Source organism: Hyaena hyaena, unplaced genomic scaffold, assembly GCF_003009895.1.
Source record: "Hyaena hyaena isolate Hyena2069 unplaced genomic scaffold, ASM300989v1 scaffold_1305, whole genome shotgun sequence".
NCBI classification, from domain to species: domain Eukaryota; kingdom Metazoa; phylum Chordata; class Mammalia; order Carnivora; family Hyaenidae; genus Hyaena; species Hyaena hyaena.
Genome location: NW_024081941.1, coordinates 60,169 through 80,801, shown reverse-complemented (window position 1 = coordinate 80,801; position 20,633 = coordinate 60,169). Strand labels below are relative to the sequence as shown.

The 20,633-nt window shown below is 39.2% G+C and overlaps 1 long non-coding RNA gene and 2 other non-coding genes across 3 annotated transcripts; 1 reads left to right on the top strand and 2 right to left on the bottom strand.

Moving 5' to 3' along the window:
- Nucleotides 1-1,135: 1,135 nt before the first annotated feature.
- On the bottom strand, nt 1,136-1,207 carry TRNAW-CCA. Its single transcript has one exon. It is a non-coding gene; the product is annotated as a tRNA-Trp (tRNA).
- A 616-nt stretch (nt 1,208-1,823) lies between these two features.
- Nucleotides 1,824-1,895, bottom strand: TRNAD-GUC. Its single transcript has one exon. It is a non-coding gene; the product is annotated as a tRNA-Asp (tRNA).
- Nucleotides 1,896-3,207: 1,312 nt separating this feature from the next.
- Nucleotides 3,208-9,375, top strand: LOC120225030. Its single transcript, XR_005526725.1, has 3 exons — nt 3,208-3,310; nt 6,793-6,857; nt 8,872-9,375. It is a non-coding gene; the product is annotated as an uncharacterized LOC120225030 (long non-coding RNA).
- The last annotated feature ends 11,258 nt before the right edge of the window (nt 9,376-20,633 follow it).

Below are 20,633 nucleotides of genomic sequence, written 5' to 3'. Positions count from 1 at the left end.
TACTATTCTGTTCGGGCTATTTTCATAGTACTTAGCCCAGCATATTATAGTAGTTGGGTACTTTTCTCAGTGTATCCTTTTCCTCAGTGCTGAGCACAATATTGGGCTCATCATAGTTGGTGGTCCATATCTGTTGAAATGGATGGGTTAATCTCAATCCATCCAAGTAGGGGAAAAAAAAACTACACAAAGTGAAAATATAACATCCAGTTATACTGGCTATATTAGGTTAAATCGTAAGAAATTAGGATTCGATAATTTCAAAACAAGGAACAGAAAACCTCCAGGACTTTTATGGAACATAGCCAATAAAAATCTAAATGTATTTCTCATCATCTTGTTATTCATTTTTTGTACAATGTTTGTACAATGTTTGACACATGCCTGTAAGGCACTAAGGTGTTGGAGCTTACAAAGGTGAATAAATGAGCTTTGCTCCCTGTTAAAAAAGATAAATAGCTGAAAGTGGTATCTGACTTGTCCCCACTCACAGGAATTGGTGAAAATATGGGGGACATCAATACATCACTTAAGTCCAATGGCTTCTAGCATATTCTTTCAACATTTTTTCCACTTTCATTACAAAACATTTAGTAAAGACAAGGATATGTAGTCAGTCTTGTCTGGAAACTTTGGTGACCCTTGACAGGTCCCCATTCCTGCGTGTGTCAGTTTCATCTGTTAAAGTAGGATACTAATCACACATTGTAAGTCTGTTTATTGGCACACAGGCTAAGACATAGAAATTGTCATAATATTCCAAATTAGAAAATTTTACCCTACTTGCTTTCAAAAGGCAAAAGGGTCCAACACAATTTTGGGGAAAACAGCCTGTTCATTTCTTGTGAAGGACCATTGGACTGATATGGCCACTAATACACAGTAGTAATGGTCCACACATAAATTTCTACGTATCACGCACATTAAATGGCAGAAAATTCACTTTACAAAGCAAAACAGTACAAAACCACTAGCCTTGCGGCTCTATAATAGACTTGTCTTTTCGCAGTCTAAGGATTCCTAAGATAACATTTGAAGCAGGAAGATTTAATCCTAAAATTAAAGGCATTTCCGAAATATGGCGGGAATATTCCTGGGTCTCTAGAAGCCAGTGGTCTAAAAGACCAAAAGCCCGTGACCCCGACGTGATTCGAACACGCAGCCTTCTGATCTGGAGTCAGACGCGCTACCGTTGCGCCACGAGGTCCTGCTGGGCTGTGGCTCGCGCAGTTTCTTAGGACTCAAGTATCATGGCATTTTTCCCGGACACGCGGTTTTTTTTTTCACTTTTCTTGCCTCTCCGCCCAGTGAAGACTGGAACTGGAAACTGATCCTTTTAGCACCCACATTCTACTGAACGCTAACCCTCTACATAACTTGGGGCGGAACCAGAGGAGGCGGGAGAACGAGTTTCCCTTTCAGTCGAGTCCCCAGGGTCAAGGGAGACGGTTCCTTCCTCTTCTATAGCAAGCAATTTCCGTTCTTACCCGCCCCTTTAGGCGCGGAACTCCGCCTTCCCTCTCCCCTCCCCCCTCGGGTTCCGCGCGCCGAGTTCGTGACCTCCAGCTGGAATTTGGCGGGCGTAACTGCGCATGCGTGCATGCGTGTGCCTTTGCCAGCTAGCTGCTGGTAGCTAGAGCCAACCATCTAACGCTTTAGTCTCAGGATAGACTTTTATTTCACGGTGAGCATTAAGCTTAAATGTCATTATTTTTAAAGATGCGATTACAAAAGATGTTTTGTATTATATATTTGTCAGCGGGTTTGCACCTCGTAGTTGAATTATAGGAGAAATAGCGATTTGATTGGTAAAAGGTGCCGACCTCCCCGTCGGGGAATTGAACCCCGGTCTCCCGCGTGACAGGCGGGGATACTAACCACTATACTAACGAGGAACTGTCGGTACCACTTTTCCTAAGTATGTCTTTGAAAGTAGAAAAGATTCCTCCCTGCCAGGCTGATCTCCTTTCCGCTTGCCACCCGGAAGTGTGACAATCCCAGACACCTGGACCTCTGCTCTGTCTACTGTCTATCCCCTTTGAGCATCTTGGACTCTTCGTCTGTGGAAAGAGTAAATTATTTAAAATAAGTGAAACAAAATGCGCATCCAGTTTTAGTGGTGGTGAATTGTTGAAAATAATTTTCCGGAGCTCTTTATGCCTTACACATGGTTTAAGTTTCTTGCTGGAGTGTTTATTTAAGAGTGACCAAGAGGATGTGAGTTGAAGCAGAACTTTACCTTCACTTATTTATATTTTCATTCTGAAGTCGAAGTCCAAGGATATCATATGGTTGCCAGATGTCCAGGGCGGCCAGGGTTGTCCCACAGTACAGTGCCTCTTCAAACAGTGTGTAAGCTTTTGCGACACAAAAGGGCTCATGCATTGGACCAACTGAGGCCAGCTGAAATTCTCTTAGCTGATTTTTTTCCCCCTGTGTTTCGGTCTCTTTCTTGAGGCGTCTACAGTTTACTCGAAGATGACAAATTCGTAAGTGGTAAAATAATAATACATTTAAATAATTCAAAACAAGATGTGTCATTAATTAAACATAGGGTTGGGAAGGTTAGCTAATAGAATAATTTGCACCGTCCTTAGCTTTTTCATAAGCAGGATCAAACCTGTTCTGAGGAGGACCTCACACATAAACTTTTGACATTATCTTTAATGAAAATTCACAGAGTCACAAACTGACTTTGAAAGTTTTCATTGTAGAACTTAAGCTTACATGTCTTAAGGAATCCATTCCTTGTAGTGTACTATGAATTATTACTTTTTTTTTGATCATAGATTACAGGTTGTTTTCCATCTGATGAAAGGAATTATTTAATCCAGACTTTTAGGTAATTTCTGAGGCCTGTTTTGGCATATTTTTTTTTCACTCTTAAATACACCAATGGCCTTGAAAAAATTCCATGCTCTGTGGCCTCCTTCTACTTCTGATTTTCCAGTAACTCTTGTGAAGTCCACAGGGCACTGTACTCACTATGCTGACGTCTTTTTCCTTGTAAGACTGAAAGGATTTGTCCCAGGTCTCTCTGTTGGCAAAACCTCCTGTCTTCACCCCTCCCCCACCTCGGAGGAGCAGAGGCTTAATCCAGTCCGTTTAGAAGAGACATCATCCCCTCCACCTAAGCTGTGATAAAGCTATGCCAGTGTTCACACATGTGTTCTTCCTTTTTTTTTTTCCTCCCTAGGGAAATGAAGGAGCAGCCTGAGTCAGCAGAGATCATGGAGCAGGAAACTAACTCAGCACCTGCTGTCCATTTTCCTAAAATGGAAAGGAAGAGAGGATAATTAACCTGAACAGGGTAAGGGAGCTCAGAGATTCCTCATTGTCAGCACTGGGTGAAAGTAAAGGTTAAAATCTGACTGGCAGCAGAGAGAGCACAGAACTCTCTGGAGGTGAATAGCGTGATGACAGTCGACATTATTGAACGTTTCAAATCTTGATCCACCTAAATAACTAGTTGTCTAGCTTATCACAGCTTGTAGAACCATTCACATTCATCTCTTCAACAGTCCTGTGAGGTCGATAGGGCAGGTGTTTTATCCCTGTTTTACAGGTGGATAAAGAATTTTATGAAGTCACATGGATAGAAGTGGTACTAGGCTAGGAATCACCCAAGCCTTGACTGCAAATCTTGTGCAAAACTCACCCTGCTGTATAGTTCCACATACATTAATAAATACGTGCTATGGAGAGAAAATCTTTATCGCTAGTGTAAACATATGTGTGTCATGATTGTTCCTGTATTCACTAATTCTCTAATTGCTTAGGCACTGTGGCTACTCATTCACTATTGAACCTAAAATGTTCCAGACATTGTTTTAGACCTATGGGGAGGTTTTAATGGATACATTTTGTTTTGGGGGAGCTTATATTCTAATAGAAGGAAGATAATAAACAATGAATGTAATAAATGAATATGCTAGATGGTGACAAGGGTGGAAATAGAAAAAAATAGCATTATAAGGGAGTCTAGAGAGGAGCAAATTAAATACAATGGTCAAACAGGCCTCATTTTAATAAGGCAGTATTTGAACAGACTTGAAATAAGAGGTGTAGTCATATAGCTGGTTACAAGGACTGTGAAGCTTTAGAGGCTATTGTAAACACTTTGGCTTTTATTCTGGGGAGAAATGAGCAGCTGTAGGGTTTTGAACAGAGAGGTGACCTGTTCTGATTTATGTTTTAAAAAGGTTTTGGCTACTGGGTTGAGAATAGACAATCGGGGGCCAAGAACAGGAGCAGGGAGACCAATGAGGTCTATTGCAATAACCAATGTGGAAGGTGAGGTAGTTAAAACTAGTGTGGGAGTTGTGGAGAATGCGACAGGTGCTGATAGATTTTTGAAAGTGGAGCCTGTAGAACTTCCTGACAGCCATGAATTCAAGTGTAAGAGTAAAAGAGGAGTCAAAGATGCTTCTAAACTTTTTGGCTTGACCAACTGGAAGAACAGAGTTGCCATCAACTGAAATGGAGAATAGTGTGCAATTTCAGGGGCACCATACTGATAGCCTACGTGAAAGGACAATAATTCCTGACCCCTTTAAGGCCCTTCTAGGTACACCAAGAAGCACATTGACATGAGACATATTAATAGGAAAAAATAAAATTTTATAGCACACACAAGGAATCCATACAGACGTGGAAATTCTGAAGACAGACAAAATGAGGTATATATGTCATTATGAACTGAGGAGAAGGGAGTAAGGGTCTTGGAGGAATGCATTCTTCAGGAAGAATGAAAAAGAGTAAATATTTGAAAAAAGAGTAATATTTGGTAAACAAATGTTTGCTGGGCCACTCAGAAACAGTGGGACAAAGAGAGGACTTTAATAAAATAGGCCTTGCTAGATTCCTCTCTGTCTACCATATTATAATGTAGTTACATATATCTCAGTTCTTTAAGGCAGTTTTAGGGTAGCTAAAGAGCTTTTTCTGAATTCGCTATGTTTGGATTGCTTTAAAAATTTTTTTTTAATTCTAATTTATTTTTGAGCTGTCAGCGCAGAGCCTGACAGGGAGCTCAAACCCACAAGCTGTGAGATCTTGACCTGAGTTGAAGTCAGATGCTTAACTGACTGAGTCACCCAGGCATACCTGGATTGCTTTTTAGCTCAAAATAATCTTAATGCCAAAGTGGCCCATTTCAGGGCAGCCTCCCTTGGCCCCCAACAAGGGGCACCCTGAGTAGGAGGCAAGACACCATTCACACAGATGCTCTGTGGATGGCACTACTTCAAAGTGTGCAATATGTGAGCTCAGCACATGGAGCAGTATTGTTAGGGATAATAAGCATTTCAGTTTTGGATGTGTTAAGGGTGAGATATTGAGTAGGTAGTTGAACATAATGGTTGAATACTCATTGTATAGGTCAAGCATTGTGCTGGGTGCTCGAGGTGCTATGATGAACAAAGACCCCAAACTCAAGGAACTTTTATTTGAGAGGAGAAGACACATCATGAATCAAAGAATAATTAAGCAACAACAAAAAAGTGAAATTACAATTGTGACAGTTACTAAGAAGATGCAGAAGGAAGAGATTTCTTGGTAGATGGGACTGCAAAGGTTATAGAAACTGAAGAAATGTGATGAATAGAGGGGTTGAAAGAAGATGGAAGTGGCTAGAGATTGTGAGGAGGATTATAGGAGAGATCAGGCTGCAAGGCCAATGGGAGTAGGCTGGGTGATACAGGATCTCTCAGGCTGTGTTAGCTTTTCCTTGGCCTGTTATTAATTTTTAAAATAAATGTGTTTGGGGGTGCCTGGGTGGCTCAGTTGGTTGAGCGCTCGACTCTTGATTTTGGCTCGGGTCCTTGTCTCAGGGTCATGTGATCAAGCTCCACAGGGAGCCCCAGTTCTCTCTCTCTATCTCTCTCTCTCTGACCCTCTCCCACTGCTCATGGTCTCTCTCTCTCTGAAAAATAAAAAAATAAAACAAATGTGTTTATTAATTTTAGGTTTTATTGAGTTATAGTTTACATACAGTAAAATTCATTCTTTTTTAGGGGTATTGTTCTATGAATTTTTATCACAATCAAGTTATAGACTATTTTTTTTAAGTTATAGATTATTTCTATTACTCGTATCTCTTTCATCACTAATTTTCCTTATGCCCTTTTGCAGTTAATCGCTTCCCTCCAACACTAGGCACCACTGATATGATTTCCATTTCCTGACTTGAATGCCATATTATTGGAAATGTACAGATTGTAATCTTTCAAATATGGCATCTTTCAGTTAGAATGATGCTTTTTGAAGTCATCCACATTGTTTCTTCTATCAGTGGGATTTTTTTCCCCACTGTTGATTAGTGTACTATTGAATGGATGTTTATCCAGTCGCTAGTTGATGGACATTTGTTGTTTCCAGTTTTTGACTATTATAAATATAACTATTATAAACATTTCTGTTGTTAAAAATAAACAATAGGCCAAAATGGAGTCACTTTTGTTATACCCCAAAAAGGCATAACCTAGTTGTAGTTTCAACATCTCCCAGGAGTGAAATTTTAAAACAACCAGTCTGGAATTGCCTAATCAGCACTTGTGAGGTAATCTGCGTGTTAAGACCACCTCCTCTTCCCCTTAAGGGAAAGGTGAACTTGCCTGAAACAATCTTTTCTTTTGCTAACAACCTTCCTGTTTCAGCCTATAGAATTTATTTGGTACAGTTCTTTGCAGCTCCCTTCTACTTGCTAGATGGGATGCTTACTGATTTATGAATCATTGAGTAAAGCCATTTTGATCTTCAAATTTACTCAGTTGAATTTTGTTTTTTTAACAGTATACAGCATTTTGCATCTTTCTTTCTCCTGGGTCAAAACTAGGATTGAATAGTTTGGTCTTAGGGTGAGTGTATGTTTGCCTTTATAAGAAACTGCCAAACTATTTTCCTAACTGGAATATTTTACATTCTCAGTAACAATAAAGGAGCATTCTTATTGTTCTACATTTTTGCTAGCATTTGATATTATAAGTATTTTTTATTTGAGCCATTCTTCTAACTATGTAGTAGGATCTCTTTGTGGTTAATAAAACTTTCCCGAATTATTAATGATGTTGAGCATATTTTCATGGGTTTATTTTAAGCATCTTGATATTTTGCCTATTTTTCAGTTGGATGGTTTTCTTATTGAATTTTGAAAGTTTTTTTTAAATATGTTCTGATTTCCTTTTTTTTTATTTCTTGTTTTTTAAAATCTGTAATATATCTTGGGATATATCAACACATATATAATATATCTTGGGAGATGCATTTCCCCCTAAGCTGTGTCTGATTTTTTTTCATTCTCTTAAAGAATGTTTGATTTTATCAGAGCATTCATGACCTGGTTTCTTGTGTTTCTTCCCTTTTTTATCTATTATTTTCACTTCCTCAATTCAACCTTTGAACATAGTGTAAACAAGAACTTGGGCCAGCTCACTACCCAACATTCTGTTTCTTCCTTTTCTCCTCTTCCATAATTAAAGAAGATCCTAAATTGCTCCTGGGTAGTTTTTGGATTCTATAATCATTCATTCACAGAAACATGATTTACATTTATTAAAATGCAGAAGTTCCTATGCAAATATTGAACCCTCCATAAACATTAATATTCAAATTCAAAGGTGAATGTTTATGATTTGGGCCCAGAAGACAGACCTAGCTGGGAACAGGTTTAGATTATAAGGGAAAAAAGAAATCCTATTGAGGATGCTTGTACTTCACTATTTCATAGCCTAATTTATTTAAATAATCCATAGTTAAAACTGAGAGGCAAAGGGGGGTGATGGGCATGGGGGAGGGCACTTGTTGGGATGAGCACTGGGTGTTATATGTAAACCAACTTGACAATAAACTAAGAAAAAAAAACCCTGAGAGGCAAGCATCTTTTCCCTTCCAGTAAAATCAACACTTTAGTCTTTTCTTTCTCATTAAAAAAACCCAAAAACAGTGTTGTTGATCTATTCTTTGTGCCAGGCATGGAATTAGGCATCGGGGACAAAGATATGAGTAATATTCACTTCCTGCCCTTGAAGAACTCAGATTTCATAGGGCAGGTGGACTGCCTGGACTCCTTTACTAATGAGTTTGTTAAGTGCTATAGTGGAGGCATAGTCCATGCTTCTGGAGAGTCCACTACAAATAGGCTCTGTTTAAGTGTTTTACATAAGATAACTAGTTAATGTATGTTACAATCCTGTAAGCTTGGTACAGTAATTCTTCTACTTTTACAGATGAGATTGAGGCACAAAATGGTTAAGGTCACACAGAAAGTGATGGAAATAGGTGCAAAATACTATGGGATTACAGAGAAGGAAGGACTGGCTCTGCCTGAGGTTTTCAAAGAAAACCTGCTTTCAACTCCGCCCTCCAAAGATGATGATGAGGCTTGAAAGAGGAGGCAAGGGGCATCTGGGTGGCTCATTTGGTTGAGTGTCTGACTCTTGGTTTCATCTCAGGTCATGATCTCATGGTTTGTGAGTTTGAGCCCTACATTGGGCTCTGCCTTGTCAGTGTGGAACCTGCTTGGAATTCTCTCTGCCCCTCCTCCATTTATTCTCTTTCTCACCTCTCTCTCTCTCAAAATAAATAAACTTAAAAAAAAGAAAGAAAGCAAGAGTATATGGGGATATTGGACAGTAGAAGGGCTGCTGCTGGTGGGATAGGGTTGCAGGAGGCAGGAAATGTCTTCACCATTCATTATAATGCAGAGTAGGGATAGGTAAACATCACAGACTTTGAGGAGCTGGCAGGAACCTTACAGATCTTTTCAATCCTTTCATTTATATAGGTAAGGAAACTGAGGCCCAGAGAGCTCTAGTGATTTTCCTAATTCTCAGGGCCAAGAATGTCACCACTTTTCATTTTATTTTGTTGCAGCGATGCAAAGGAATCCAGGGCACCTGATCTTGGCATCATCTTCCCTGTGGCTGTCTCTTCCTGGGCTGGTCTCAGCTTCTTTTCCTTTGAGGAAAGCACCTGCTGCCATTTGTCTCAGGCCTTGAGGTCATTGACCTTTCTGTTCCTGACTTTTTCCTTGCTGACCACCTACTGGAAGCATTAGGAATTGTGGTAATTGATTTGCCCGGGCTTATGGCAAGCACTGACCCCACTGGGAAGACCCCTGGGTTCCATTGAACCACACTTTTCTCAGTTCTCAGGCAGCTGGAAGGACAAATCCATTCTGCTTATTTGGGGTGGGATGAAATAGTGTCTACTTTACTTTAGTCTTCACCTGTTTCCTCTTCCAAAAGCAAAGCAACAGAAAAATTCCTACTTTAAATGCACTACTCAGGTCTGGCATTGAAGTGCCATCTTAGGAGAAAAGCTGCCTGTAGCATTTTGAAATTTCTAACTTCTATTTGTGAGTTACTCATGTGGTTAGCAAGGTTATTAGAATTTATTGATGAAAACGAAGTTGATAGTACAATAAATGAGAGGAAAACTAGCACAAAATAGTATGCAGAGTACTATTTTTATATGCATTTATAAATATTTAAGAAAATTCAAGTTTATTTAAGTAATCTCTACACCCAATGTGGGGCTCAAACTCATGAACCTGAGATCAAGGGCAGCATGCTTCACAGTCTGAGCCAGTCAGGCACCCCTGCATTTATAAATATTGAAAGAAGTCTGGAAAGAAATACTTGAAAATATTAAAAGTAGTTATATCTGAATTAGAACATGTTGATGATCTCTGTTCTTTTGGCTTTTCTATTATTTTTCAAGTTTCCTACTATGTGTATATATTATATTTGAACGCAGAGAAACAGTAAGTTTTTTTTAAGTTACTAATACCAAGGAAAGCAAATAGCTTACATGCACACCTGTGATGGTCTTCCCTAAAACTATAGTGACGAATCTCTTATACTCTGATTTTCCTTGTTAGTTGAAGATTTCATTTTGCATTTTAAATTGTTTTACTTCTTAAGGCAGGGCGGTGAAGGGATGAGGAAGCAAACTTCAACGTCAGTAAAACAGGGCGTGCAGCCTTTTTCCCTTGTCCCTTTGTCTTCCGGCCCTTATGTTCCCAGTCTTTTGTTGTTCTCTGCAAGGATTTTGATTCAGGATTTAGAGAAAAACAAGTGCCGGCCCTCTGTGCGCCCTCTGGTGTCCCAGTGAGGTATAGCCAGACATAACCCACAAAGATCACAGCCATTTTCACACAACACTCACCCCACGTGGTGATGCCTGGAATGAGAATGTCTGGCATTTTAGAGGAAGGAATCACACACCAACAAGCTTGGCAGATTTAGTCTTTGAAACTACAGGTGTGGCTATTGAGTTTTAAAAAACACTTAAAATCAGCATCAGCATATTTAAAAGAGTCTAATAAGTCAATTCTGAAAGCATTCAGACAGGTTTCTGGTTTCTAAAACTAAGAAAGTCAAACTTTGTTCTATAATCATAGTAAGTAAGTCAATACTTTGAATTAGTTGTTAACTCATTAGGTGAAAGAGGTCGGGATACTTAGGTTTTTAGATTGACTCCTGATAATGCCACTTTGAGCTTTATCAGTAAATTATGAGACTTGATACTGAAAGTCCCTTTTATTTTTTTTCTTTTAAAGTTTGTTTGTGAATGTATTTATGTAGGTGAGTAATCTTTACACCCAACATGGGGCTCCAACTCATGATGCTGAGATCAAGAGTCTCATGCTCTTCTGACCCAGTCAGGCACCCCTAAAATTCCTTTTTGTCTATAATTTACATATTTGTGTTGCATTTTCCATCAAACTATGCATTTTTAAACATTACATTTTCACTGAAAAAAAAAAAATAAAACAGCAACAACAGTAACAGCAACAACAAAAAGCCCCACAAAGCAATCCAGAGCAGGCAAATAATATTTTTGGTTTAAATATTTATGAATTGATAAGATCTCAAGCTTTAAATTTTATTTGAATAGGTGTTGGGAAAGCAAAACTTTACCGCTGTTCTCTTAAGATCTGCACTGGGCCTGAGAATTAAATTGACATAAAACAGATTAACAGGAGAAAAGCATACATCTTTTACTTGTGCATGGGGGCTCGCCATAGGAAAATGAAGGCTCAAAGAAGTGGCAAAACCTAAATGCTTCTATACCAGGCTGAACAAAGAGAGGTGATTGTGGACAAAGAATCAAAATATATGAGGAGGCTAATGGAAGATAAGAGTTATTTTAACAAGATCTGTTTGTACAGAATCTGTCAGCCTTGACACCTCATCTCTGGTGACAAGCTTATTTCTTTCCTTTTGGTGTAAGAAGGATATCTTTCACTTAGGAGTTTTATCTCCTGCTTGTAGGAAGGGAAAGGGGAGGTCAGAGCTCCCTTCTCAAACCTGCTATTTTCCAAATTGTTTTTCCAAAATAATTTCTATGCCAAAGTGGCATGTTTTGGGGGGCATATTCTGCTATCTTTCGTAGGGAATTCATGCACAAAATATGAAATTCAATACGTACCAAAAGGTATACAGAGGAAAAGTCTGTCTTCTGTGTCAAGTGATGTGAAGATTGGTTCATTCGCTCACCAAGATCATCAAGAACTCTGGGTTCTTCTGTTTGCTCTGGTCTTCCTTCTCTGCAACATTATGCAAATTAAAAAACATTTTTAAATGTTTATTTATCTTGAGAGACAGAGACAGAGCACGAGCAGAGGAGGGGCAGAGAGAGGGAGAGACACAGAATTTGAAGCAGGCTCCAGGCTCAGCTCTCACCACAAAGCCTACATGGGGCTTGAACCCATGAATCATAAGGTCATGACCTGAGCTTACCTGCCTACCTGACCGAGCCACCAAGGCACTCAACCCTATGCAAATTGACTTCTCTTTTCATGATAGTCACTTTGTGGTTAAGAGATAGGTGCTGCAGCTCCAGGCGTCATAACCACTTTCAAGGTTGGAGCATGAGGGGGGAGGCAGTTCCAACAAATGCTCCTTTTGAATTTGTCCCTTTTAATAGGAAGAAAGCCATTCTAGAAGCACTCTGGAGGTTGTTTTCCCATGTTTCTTTAGCCACTAGGATATTACAAGGAGGCTGGGAAAGTGAATATCTGGCAAAAGGAAATGAGTAGTGATTACAGTATCAGTTTTTAGTATTCTAGTCGTCTGTGCTGTTTTTAAGAACTGAAATTTGTTAGCATAATACTATTTTTCCTTAATTTAACAGTAATGCTTTAATCAGTTTTATATCTGGAGATATGCCCAGAAAATTATAGATTGCATTAACATTTGAATCAAAGGCACATGTTTTGAAATAATTCTGACCACATCCTTATTCTTTTTGAAATCCTTCCAAGGCTTCTTACTGTTGATTTAATTTCAATTTTCTCATTATTAAAGAAGTTGAGTATCTTTTCATATTTATTTGTCATTTGTACTTTCTCTAAAGCTGGTTTGGGTCCTAATTTCCCTCCAGAGTGGACCGGAGGATTTCTCTAAAGCTGGTTTGGGTCCTAATTTTCCTCCAGATTGGACCGGAGGACTCCTGGTACATCATGTTAGGATGGACGGGCATTGTTAGATCAGCAAATGAGACGGCGGTGGTATCATCCTTATCTCAGGATTGCTAGAATGACTGTATTTCCTAGTTTGCCTGGAACAATCCCAGTTCATACGTGCTATCCCAGTGTATTTTTTTTTTTTATCACTAACACTCCATTCACTCTCAAAACTGTGTCAATTTGGCTGAAAATCAGATAGTCATCTCTTATTTGAGATATACACCAAAATATTACAATTGCCATTTGGCTCTGGAATTTCCATTAGTTGGTGCAAGATTACCATGAAGATTAGAATTTGGTCCGCTTGCTTCACTGTTGTATCCCGAGAGCCTAGGACAGTGCCTAGGACACAGAAAGTGCTTAATCACTGTGAATGAATCAGTAAATAAACTCATTACTTGGAGTTTGGCACATTGCCACCTGACCAACTGGATTCTGTCAGTGAGTAATATGGAGGAATGATTTTGGGGTCTACAACTAAGGGTGCCTGCCAAAATATGCATTTTAGATTTTGATAGATATTGTCAAATTGTTCTCCACAGGGGTTGAGCCCGTTTACACTCCCACTGGCAATATGTGAGAGCATCTGTTTTTCTAACCTTCGTCTACATGGTGTTATCAAAATTTTAATCTGACAATCTGGTAGTTTTAATTTGCATTTCTCTTATTATGGCGAAGATTCAGCATATTTTTCTATGTTTAAAAGCCATTTGAAATACATTTCCTGGGAACTTTTTGTTCATTTACTTTACCCATTTTGATTAAGTTATGGGTCTTATTCATTTGTAGGAATATAAATTGTTGTTCCTAGGATTTTTTAAATGTCTTTTGAGTTTGCTTATGGTGTTTTTTTCTTTTTTTAATCTTTATTTATTTATTTTGAGAGGGATGGGGAAAAGGGCAGAGAGAAAGGGGGACAGAGAATTCCAAGCAGGTTCTGTGATATCAGCACAGAGCATGATGTGGGGCTCGAACTCACAAACTGTAAGATCATGACCTGAGCCAAAACTGAGAGCAAGATGCTTAACCCACTGAGCCACCCTTGTGTGGCTCTGTTTTAGTCATATTCTCCACTCTCTTCCTCAAGAGGTAACCACTATCCTGATTTTTTAAAAAATATTTTTATTTATTTCTAGGAGAGAGACAGCATGAGCAGGGGAGGGTCAGAGAGAGGGGAAGACACAGACTCTGAAATAGGCTCCAGGATCTGAGCTGGCAGTCAGCACAGATCCCGATGCGGGGCTTGAACCCACGAACCGCGAGATCATGACCCAAGCGAAAGTCAGACGCTTAACCGACTAAGCCACCCAGGTGCCCCACCACTATCCTGATTTTGGGGGGAATTATTCCTTGCTTTAATTTTTGCTTTTATCACTTATAGGTATCCTTGGATAATACCATTGTTTGGATTCTTGACAATTGAGTGGCAAGCACAACCTTAGGGGCAGGCTCTCGAAAGAGAAGCTGAGTTGATCTCTGAGTAAAGTTTAGGCCCAGTGTGCTTCAGAGAATCCATGAATTCCTTCCGAGAGGTTAGGGGTCAGGATCAAGAGTGAGTTCTGGGAAACACAGACTATACCACAGCTGGGACACCTAGTAGAAGTGTAGTTTGCATTAGGTAACAGACATCCGCAGAAATACAGTCGGGGTAGGTGCCTCTCCGGCTGATGCTTCCTTGATCTCTGTGGCCTCTCCCCTGTTCTCAAGAGGAAATCTTTTCTAAGAATTTTACTGTATTTTATTTTAATTTTTAAAAAAGATTTTGTATTTTTAAGTAATCTCTACCTCCAATGTAGAGAATTTCACAACTCTGAGATCAAGAGTCACATGCTCTATTGACTAAGCCAGCCAGATGCCTCTGTCTCAGAATTTTAGAGTCCTTTTTGAAGTTTTCCTCTCTGTTCTCTTTTCTTCAAGTTGCTTCCTTTCTGTTTGGTTTCAGTGTATATGTTACAGGTTTTTCTCAGATGATTGGAAAACCTGGGTTGTCCACTCCTGATTAAGAGTAAGAACTTGGGGTACCTAGGTAGCTCAGTCCGTTAAGCGTCTGACTTCAGCTCAGGTCATGATCTCACAGCTTGTAGGTTCAAGCCCCACGTTGGGCTCTGTGCTGACAGCTCAGAGCCTAGAGCCTGCTTTGGATTCTCTGTCTGTCTCTTGCTCTCTGCCCCTCCCCTGCTCACTCTCTGTCTCTCAAAAATAAATAAACATTAAAAAAAAAAAAAAAAGACTTAGAACCCAAAAGACAATTTGCACTTTCAAGACTGTGGGTAAATCTTGTTCACGTTGGAAGCCTCACTGTGTCCTGAGTGACCATTCTCTATTCTCATGACTATCTTTAGTTCTTTCCTCTTGAGCTGCTTAGATTACTCAGATCTGGTTGCCAATATTTTGGAAGCCAAATAAGGAAAGAGAGCTGAGGGTGTCAGCATTCAGCCTTCAGTGAACACAGTTATTTAACACACCTGATTTCAGTACAGTATCCATGATGTCAACTGTCTTCAGCACTGGAGAGCACCATTTTATCTTCTCCAGTGAATAAAGCATCAGTATTATGCTGGTGTGGGAAATGGACATTGGCCTAGCTATATGAAATGAGTAAAAGTTTTGGGGATTACCTGCTGCATCCTTATTTTATCATCTTCTACCTCCAGTTCCAGAGGTCTCTGGTATTACTGAAGATGCTTAAAAACATAAAGTTGAACAAAAATCAAAATGGCTGCATTAATGCTTCAGCAAAACTCGATTTTAAAGTAAATAACCATTTTTCTCTCTTCCACAAACGTGGAATACTCTTAAATACGGAGAACAAACGGTGACCACCTCCCTTCTTAGCCTTTGTTTCAGGAACCTGGTACTACCCTGAAAACAGCTAATGGGTCTGGCAGTGCTTACACAATTCCTGTTGAAACCTGTATTTCCCTATAAAACCCCTCAGCCCCTTCGTCTGGATGGGCTTGCAATTTTTGAAGGCCATAGCCTGCTGCTGCCTCCTTTGTTTGGCAAAGCATAAGGCTACTGTTCCTCTTTATCACAAACTCTGTCTTCATGTTATATTTTGGCTTCAAAGCACAGAGGTCAGTTTTCAACAACACTACCAGTTCCTAAGACCTTTGAGGCTTCTCAAGTGATGATCAGGTTGGTTCTCACTTTCCTCACTGCCAGTTTAGAATTCAACACTCCTGAGTTTGCTGTTACTCCTCCTCCATCAGTTTTCTAGTTCCCAACATTTCTCGTGATTGTCTTCTCTTTTGTTTTTCAAGACCTTGTGGATTTATGATTTTTGTTGTTAAAGTCACAAAATGGCTGCTGCAAATCCTGACATCACATCCACATGTTACTACATCCAAAACAGGAAGGAAGGAGTTTTTAAAAATTTAATTTAATTTATTTTTTTAAAATTTACATCCAAGTTAGTTAACATTAGTAGATTCTTTAATGCCCCTTACCCATGTAGCCCATTCCCCCTCCCACAACCCCTCCAGTAACTCTGTTTGTTCTCCATATTTAAGAGTCTCTTATGTTTTGTCCCCCTCCCTGTTTTTACATTATTTTTGTTTCCCTTCCCTGATGTTCATCTTTTTTGTATCTTAAAGTCCTCATATGAGTGCATAATGCCCTCTAGTTCCATCCATGTAGTTACAAATGACAAGTTTCATTCTTTTTGATTGCTGAGTAATAATCCATTGTATACATATACCACATCTTCCTTATCCATTCACCTATCAATGGACATTTGGGCTTTTTCCATACTTTGGCTATTGTTGATAGTGCTCCTATAATCATTGGGTTGCATGTGCCCCTTCGAAATAGCATACCTGTATCCCTTAGATAATAACCTAGTACTGCAGTTGCTGGGTCATAGGGTAGTTCTATTTTTAATTTTTTGAGAAACCTCCATACTATTTTCCAGAGCAGCTGCACCAGTTTGCATTCCCACTTTTGCAGCAGTGCAAAAGAGATTCTCTTTTTCTGCATCCTCACCAACATCTGTTGTTGCCTGAGTTGTTAATGTTTGCCATTCTGTCAGGTGTGAGGTGGTATCTCATTGTGGTTTTGATTTCTATTTCTCTGATGATGAGTGATGTTGAGCATTTTTTTCATGTGTCAGTTGGCCATCTGGATGTCTTCTTTGGAGAAGTGTCTATTCATGTTTTCTGCCTATTTCTTCACTGGATTATTTGTTTTGTGGATGTTGAGTTTGATAAGTTCCTTATAGATTTTGATACTAACCCTTTGTCTGATACATCATTTGCAAATATCTCTTCCCATTCCATCGGTTGCCTTTTAGTTTTGCTGATGGTTTCCTTTGCTGTGCAGAAGCTTTTTATTTTGATGAGGTCCCAATAGTTCAGTTTTGCTTTTGTTTCCCTTGCCTCCAGAGATGTGTTGAGTAAGAAGTTGCTGTGGCCAAGATCAAAGAGGTTTTTGCCTGCTTTCTCCTCGAGCATTTTGATGGCTTTCTCTCATGTTTAGGTATTTCATCCATTTTGAGTTCATTTTGTGTATGGTGTAAGGAAGTGGTCCAGGTTCATTTTTCTGCATGTTGCTGTCCAGTTTTCCCAGCACCATTTGCTGAAGAGATAGCCTTTATTCCATTGGATATTCTTTCCTGCTCTGTCAAAGATTAGTTGGCCATATATTTGTGGATCCATTTTTGCGTTCTCTATTCTGTTCCACTGATCTGAGTGTCTGTTTTTGTGCCAGGAAGGAGGGTTTTTTTTAATACATTTTTTTTTAGTTTATTTCAAAAGAGAGCAAGAGTGCAGGTGGGGGAGGGGCAGAGAGAGAGACAGAGAGAGAATCCCTAGCAGCCTGCACTGTCAGTGCAGAGCTCAACTTGGGGTTTGATCCTACGAATTGTGAGATCATGACCTGAGCCAAAATCAAGAGTCAGATGCCTGACCAAGCCACCTAGACACCCCAGTAAGGAGTTTTTATCAGGAAATAAGTTGTTTCAAAGTTAGACTGCCCCACAATCTAATGGGTCCGATTTGTAAGCTTACCATCTGCCTACCCCTAAATTAATTACAGCAAAGGGAAAGGGAAACCATCAGGGTTCATAGCTGGGGTGAAGAGAAGAACCCACCATTTTGGGAGCATATGTATTCCTTTTGCCTGCACAAACTGGGGGTTCTGTAAGTAAGAAAGAAGGGAAAATTGGCTGTCAGTAGGCCACCTATATTGTTTGCCAGGTTCCTGATAGAAGCACACCACATGTAGACCCTGAAGACTGTTGATTAGGTGACAACCAATAGGCAAAATCAGATTAAAAGTGTTTTGAACGCTTTGCGATTATACAATGTCATTTAAGGTGCAGTGATGAATCCATCAATAGAACAGAGGTCAAGGATCAGGATAATATTTTATAAGAATGAAATATCTGGCCAGAATGAGCAAAAGTTTTAGAGCTTGGCTTTAGGAATAAAATTAAGACAGTGGAATAAGAAGTTGATCAAATTCATAGCTAGAACCAGATATATCACATTCATATTAATGGGAAAAAAGCCAAGAGAGAAAATACTTTCAAAAGGAAAAAAAAAGCATGTTTGAAGTTTTTTGGGATTTCTACTCATGAAGGAAAAGACTCTCACTTGGTGAAAAAGTCAGTGGACTGCTTTACATAGCTGAGGAGTTTAGTTCTGCTGCTTTTGATGAATTATTAGAGAACTCATCCACTTAGAAAAAGCTGTGTGCATTTAAAATAAATGGTTAATAGTAAAATCAAATGTATCTTGTGAAAAACAAGACAAACAGGTGTAGGTAGTTCCTTGTGAAATATTTATTGAATTCTGAAGGGTTTGTGGCAGTTGGGTTCTTAGTCCCATGTAGCAGAACTTACTAGCTAGTTTAAGCAGAAACATAATTTGTTAACGTCTGATAGCTCAGAGGAACTCTGAGAAGGTTAGTGTCAGGCTTGGTGGCCTCACAACCAGAAACAAATGAGTGGCTACATTGAAGACTCCAGTCCAGTGTCAGCCATTGAAGACCCTGTTAGAATGCTCTCTCCGGCTGTCTACAGCAAGACTCCATTGGGACATCTGTCACTGCTGTCTCCAGATGTTGGCTACTCTGCCTGCACCTTTCCCAGAAGCATGGGCTCTGTACATAGCCTGTTTCCTCCTATTGTTGTGCAAGTTGACTTCTCATATGGATGTGTCTGATTAGTAGAGCCCATGTCACATGTCAGCACCGTAGCTGCAAGGAGGCTGAGAAAGCGAGTCTCTGGTTTCTGTCTTTGAGACTAGGACTCATCATGTGAGAAATTCTCCAACAGGAAGAATATACAATAGATGCAGGGTCACCATGAAGAGGGCATAACCAAATGGGAAGAGGACAAAAGTGGCTAAGAGCATGGATTTTGGAGTAAGATGGGCCTTAGTTCAAGACCAGCTCCCCAGCTTCCCTGAGCCATTTTGTGTCAGCTACTCAAGTTGTTTCCTCCTCTGTAAATTATAGATTATAAGAGTGGAGATACTGTAGATGTGATATTAATATGAAACATGGTGAAGCATAAAGCATTTAACCTAGTGCCTGGTGTATAGTGAACATTCTCTAATTAGAAGTTTGTATTATTATCATTGATACAGTTGGTATTGTTATAGTTGATGTAAGGACAATCAGAGCTGAGGATATAAAATTGAACCTTTATAGAAACCATTTGATAGTTTATGTCCCAGGAGTTATTTTGGTGTTAAAGTCAGATACCTCTTTTGGGGGTAATAAACAAAAAATAGAAGAGGGGTTAGTACCAATATCCTGATAATTTAGAAATTTCTCTGTCATACCCATCATCTTCCTCTATACTCTCCTCACTTTATTTGTCCATCATTACATTACAGAATGGCAACTATAAGTCAACATATGTCCTTATAAAAATCAAAGTAGAAGAAGAACAAGTTCAGTGCATGTTGGTATTGATAATGTTATTTTGGGGGTTCAATTGCAAGAAATTGTATTAAAATAATTTCCTTTTAGTTTGTTAATATTTTTCTCATATCAAATTCTTATATCAAATTTCTAAACTTTATGCTATAAGTATAATTTATAAGATTGAAATTTTTGATCCATGTAATCCATATGTAGAAAATCAAGATTTAAAATATATCAAATAACCTCAGGATACAATTTCAGTTACTATATTATAACATCACTCAATTAAATACTAATATGTATTGTCAATAGGATACTTAGTGAGTTTATTTATTTATTATTATTTTAAAATATATTTTATTTGTTTATTTACTGTAAAGAACTGGTTTTCTTTTTTAAATATTTAAAAATGTTTATTTATTTATTTTGAGAGGTGGGGAGAGACAGAGAAAGAAACCCAAGCAGGCTGTGGGCAGTCAGCACAGAGCCCAACATGGAGCTCAATCTCATGAACTATGAGATCATGACCTGAGCTGAAATCAAGAGTTGGATGCTCAAAAAAAAAAAAAAAGGGTTGGATGCTCAACCAACTGAGCTACCCACCCAGGCATTCTAGACTTACTTACTTTGTTATTTATTTGTTTATTTGTAAATTTACATCCAAGTTAGCATATAGTCCAATAATGACTTCAGGAGTATATTCCAGTGATTCATCCCCTATGTATAACACCCAGTGCTCATCCCAACAAATGTCTTCCTTAATGCACCTTACCCATTTAGTCCATCCTCCCACTCACGCCTCCAGCAACCCTCAGTTTGTTCTCTGTATTTAAGAGTCTCTTATTAGATTTTTCTTTTTATTTATTTTATTTTATTTATTTTAATTTTTTAAATGTTTATTTATTTTTGAGAGACAGAGACAGAGCATGAGCAGGGGAGGGGAGAGGCAGAGAAAGAGGCACAGAATCTGAAGCAGGCTCCAGGCTCTGGGCTGTCAGCACAGAGCCCAACGCAGGGCTCGAACCCATGAACCGTGGGATCATGACCTGGGCCGAAGTCAGATGCTTAACTGACTGAGCCACCCAGGTGCCCCTAGACTTTACTTTTTAAAGCAGTTTTGGGTTTGTAGCAAAATTGAGTGAAAAGTACAGATAATGCATACATCTCTTGCCTTCCACCATCTCCCCTCCTTCCTCACATGCACAGTCTCCCATGCTATCAACATCCAACACCAGAGTTGTACATTTGTTACAACTGATGAACCCACATGGACACATCATTATAATCC